Source organism: Dufourea novaeangliae, unplaced genomic scaffold, assembly GCF_001272555.1.
Source record: "Dufourea novaeangliae isolate 0120121106 unplaced genomic scaffold, ASM127255v1 scaffold345, whole genome shotgun sequence".
NCBI classification, from domain to species: domain Eukaryota; kingdom Metazoa; phylum Arthropoda; class Insecta; order Hymenoptera; family Halictidae; genus Dufourea; species Dufourea novaeangliae.
This window is the reverse complement of record NW_015374226.1, coordinates 13695-17994: the sequence shown is the minus strand read 5'-3', so window position 1 is coordinate 17994 and position 4300 is coordinate 13695.

Genomic DNA, 4300 nt, shown 5'->3' with positions numbered 1-4300 from the left:
TCTCTCGCTCGGAGAGCACCGTCCGTTTTGCCTGCTCTGCAGCCGCATAGCGGATCTGCAGGGCGGCCTCCCGGAGGGCCCGGACGTTCGTCCCCTTCAGGTTGGCGCTACAGCGCGCCACCTTTTCTATGACCGGGATGCGGTCGTTAATGACCGCACCCAGGTCCGGCGTCGGGGCACGCCGCATCTCTTCTGCCACCGCTTCACCCGGTGGCAGCCTCACGCAAGATTTTGTGACCGGGGGCGGCGTCACCGCCCGGTCCTGAATGTCCTCCTCGCGGAGGCCCTGCTCTTTATGCGTAAGCTTGAGCTGCTTATGCTTGGCCTTCGCGAGTCCGCCCCTGTCAGTGCGGACATCGTAGACCCGTTAGAGTCTACGTCCTCGTCGTCGCTGATGGCGACGACCCGGTCGATGCTCCTGGAGCTGGAGCACCTGACCAGGCCGTCAGGGAGGCGCACCATCGGTGCACCTCCCGTCATCGGGCGGGCCGGCCCCGAAGGGCCAGGCACCGCCTCTGAGGGGGTATTTCTACCCCCTCCTTCGCCAGTAGTTAACAAGACACCGCTGGCCTGGTGGTCCACCAAACGGGCCCCGCAGTCGTCAGATAACGACACAGGTGTGGCCTGCTTAACCACCACACCTGCGCCGGCTCCTGGGGCACCGAGATCCCCTGGAGCAGTAACCATCATCGTTTTGCGTGTACTATCCATAATTATTTCGTTTATACTCCCTCCTCTCCTACCACTTACACCGTTAGCACCCTTCACAGCCGAAGCCGCCAAGGGTCCCAGGGGGCACCACGTGGAGGTGGTGTAAGTGGATTTGACCAGACCGGGCCCGCCGACTTCGCCGAAGTTCGCCGCAGCAGGCAACACCGAAGTGTCGCCTGATTGTAGGTCGAACATCAGCTTCATCGTGGTTTTTGACGCAGGTCAGAGTGTTACGTAGGAGCCCGAAGACCCCTACGCACCCCTCGCTGTGAAAACCTGATCCAGCCTTGCCCCTCCGCGGGGATACCCCTCGCACAACCCGCGGAGGCGAGAGCGGCGCCAGCCCAGCAGCCACGACATGGTCGGACCGCCGGGGGCGAGTCGGGACAGGCGCCGGAGACGAAGGCGGCGGCATCACCAACGCGTTCGGCGCTCCGGTCTCCATCGCGCCGACAGCCGTCCCACAATCGCGCCCACGCGAGAGAGTCTCCGCAGCCGAAAGCCGGGCCCGAAGCTCTCTGAGCTCGCGCTCCAGCTCGGCCTCCCGCTCCAAGCTCACCGTCCTCTTCGCCTGCTCCGCAGCCGCGTGCTTAATATGCAGCGATCGGACGTATGTCCCCTTCAGATTTCGGCTGGACTTGGCAACCTTCTGTATGACCGCAATCTTATCGAAGATGACCGCCCGAGGTCCGCCGTAGGGGCGTGCCGCATTTCGGGGGATACCGCGTCCTCCGCCGGCAGCGGCTTGGAGGACCTGTGAATTGGCCGCGGGAGTACCGATGGGTCCTCCACATCCGCCTCCTCCTGTTGCTGGCGCTCCATCAGCGTGGGCTCCAGGAGCCTCCGCTTAGCCTCGGCCAGGCCGACGTACTCCCCTATTGTTGGGAGACGCCCTCGTTTGCGCCTCTCCGTATCGCCGGAACCGACAACGTCGGAGCGTGCCGACGCCGCGGAAATTGTCGACGACGCATCCGAGTCGTCGTCGCCGAGCGGCATGCTGACATCCACGCTCATCGTGCTGGGTCATCGACCCAGGTCGCTCGGGAGGCACTGCAGCCGAACGGTCGGCAGACGCTCCACCGGCACACCACTCGATCCAGACGGTCCCGGAGCAGCGACAGAGACGTCGCTCAGTAGACCAGACGCAGAGGCAGACGTTGTGCCCGCCCCTGACGCCTCCTCACCAGTAGCAAAGCTGAACACTGCGGCCTGGCGGTCTACCGCAGTGTTCTCCCGGTCGATGGATAACGACGCGGGGGAGCCCGGTCGGCCACTCCCATCCGCGCCGGTACTGGGGGATCCGACGCCCCCTGCACCGTAAACGTTAAATCTGTTTGTTGTCATTCTCATATGCCAAGTCCTTGCGGGCGGACCAGCCCCAACTCCCATCTTGCCCTGGTCTTCAATGTTTCCATCCCGTTGCCAGCTCACCGCGTTCGCCCCCCGCTGCCAGCAAATTGGATCTCGCAGGCGATCTCCAACTACTGAGGCGGAGGCCCAGGGACCCCACGAGGAGGTGCGGTGAGTGGACTTGAACCGGTCGGGCCCCCAACTTCGCCGAAATTCCCCTCACCAGACGAGCAAGCTCGCCCGGGTGTTGGTGGAACATCAGCTCCATCGGGGTTCTCGCCCAGACAGACGTGCCCAGACGAGACCATTCTAGCCCTCGTGTCCCCCGAAGTCGTTCTCCTACCGTAACGCGAACACGGACGCGTCGAGCGACTCAACTGTGCGACCTTTCTTTTTCTTTTGAATAAAGATTAAATTTATAGTGTTTAATTATTTCCATTTAATTAGTCCATTCTTTCTTGCCTATCCACACCAAGATTCCAAAACTATCCTTATGGATATGGGCCCCAAAGGTATCGATCCTGGTCACCCATGGAAAGTACTGACTCACTAGCCTGTTCTCGTTCCAGGGCTCGAAAAACGATACGTGTCCTGCTAGGTCGTAGTCCGTTCCTTCAGCTTCTCTTCCCCTTCTCCTGTTCGTGCTGGCTTCCATCCCTTATCTGAAACAGAAGGTCACTCTCTTTCGCATCCTGTCTAGAGTCGAATCTCCAGACAGGATCCGAGGCGGCATCACGTAGAGGCGAGAGGCTGTGCTTTTCGGGGCCTTCAGACTTCTCCGACTAACTAAAACATGCTTATGAAGTGTCAGATCCATCTGGATATTCTTGCATCATCCCGAAATGGAAAAATCCCCTAGATCTGCCGCCCTAGGTGGCCCTACTGATTACTGTAGGAATAGAATGTTTATTGGAATATCTATCCGTTTATTATACACAGAACGCGACGATAGAAACAATACAAAATCGAGACAGAACATACACTCGCCGCCAGTCCGTAATCGTAATCCGTAATCGTAATCGTGATCGTCGTATCGTGGTTTTCGTATAACTCTTGCCCACGCGCCGCGGGCACGTCCTTTTTATCCACGCGTCGGTCAACGTTCTTAGTGTTCTTTCTTTGTTTCACCTGTTCGAGTCAACGGACTTCGACGCCCGCTATTCGTTTTAGCGGACGCTGGCGTTTCGTTACTCGCCCGCGGTACATCAAAACATTTCGACAATTATAACACCGCCGACGCTCACGTACACACACACACACCCACACACACACACACACACTCATTCGTACACGCTGTCGGGCATAGGAGAGTTTACGAATCTTGATCAGCTGTTTAGAATTCAGCGTACTGGCAAACTCTCCTATTAACGCCTGCTTCCTACATTACTGATTACTGATAGCATTTCCTCCGGTGACTGGAGTGCCGGTGCACTCGCCTGCCAGTGGGAGTGAGCCCAAGAGTGGTTTATCAGCCTACTCAAGCAGATATGGTGGTCTGCAGGGGCCCCGCCGGAGTTTAACTTATAACCTTTTCCACCCGATCCAACTTTATTATGTCCGGGTCACTTGGAGGCACGAGTGTACTCGTCAAAGGGTGGGAAGTCGACAAGATCGTCCCATTCTACATAATTGGATAGATACACACCTAAGGTATCGAACGTCGGGGTTCATATCCCTCGTTCCCATAAAGGTGAGTACTAGACCACTCTTATCGCCCCATAGGCCGAGCTTGTTGACCGAGGGTGTGCATCGTCATATTCTGTCGTCGAGAGAGAGCTATATCGCCTATCTTGCCCCCTAATCAGATGTTACCTGCGTATGTCCCGAATGTTTCTGGAGCTCCCCCACCTGGTTGGCCCCTGACAAGCTACCACCCCCGGTCCCCAGTGTTGTTCAGGTAGGAGTTCACGGTACTCTGGATTGTAATGTCGGATCGGGACCTCTATACCTGGATTAGATTAGATTATGCTCAACGTCTCCCGGGAGAGGGGAAGTGCGATTTCCCCCCCAAGGCCCAGCTGTGGCTTCCAGCGCCTGTAGCTTTCACACAGCCCCCGCCACGTTAGCAGGGGGACTGCGGTGGGCGTTACCCGGGGAGGCTGTTTCCCCCGGCTTTCCAACCCGACCAACTTTTTTAGGCCCGGGCCACATGGAGGCGAGGAAGTACTCGCCCGGGGGGCGGAGAGTCACTAGGATCGTCCCATCCCTACCTGAGTAATGTAGCTATGGAATATGGTCG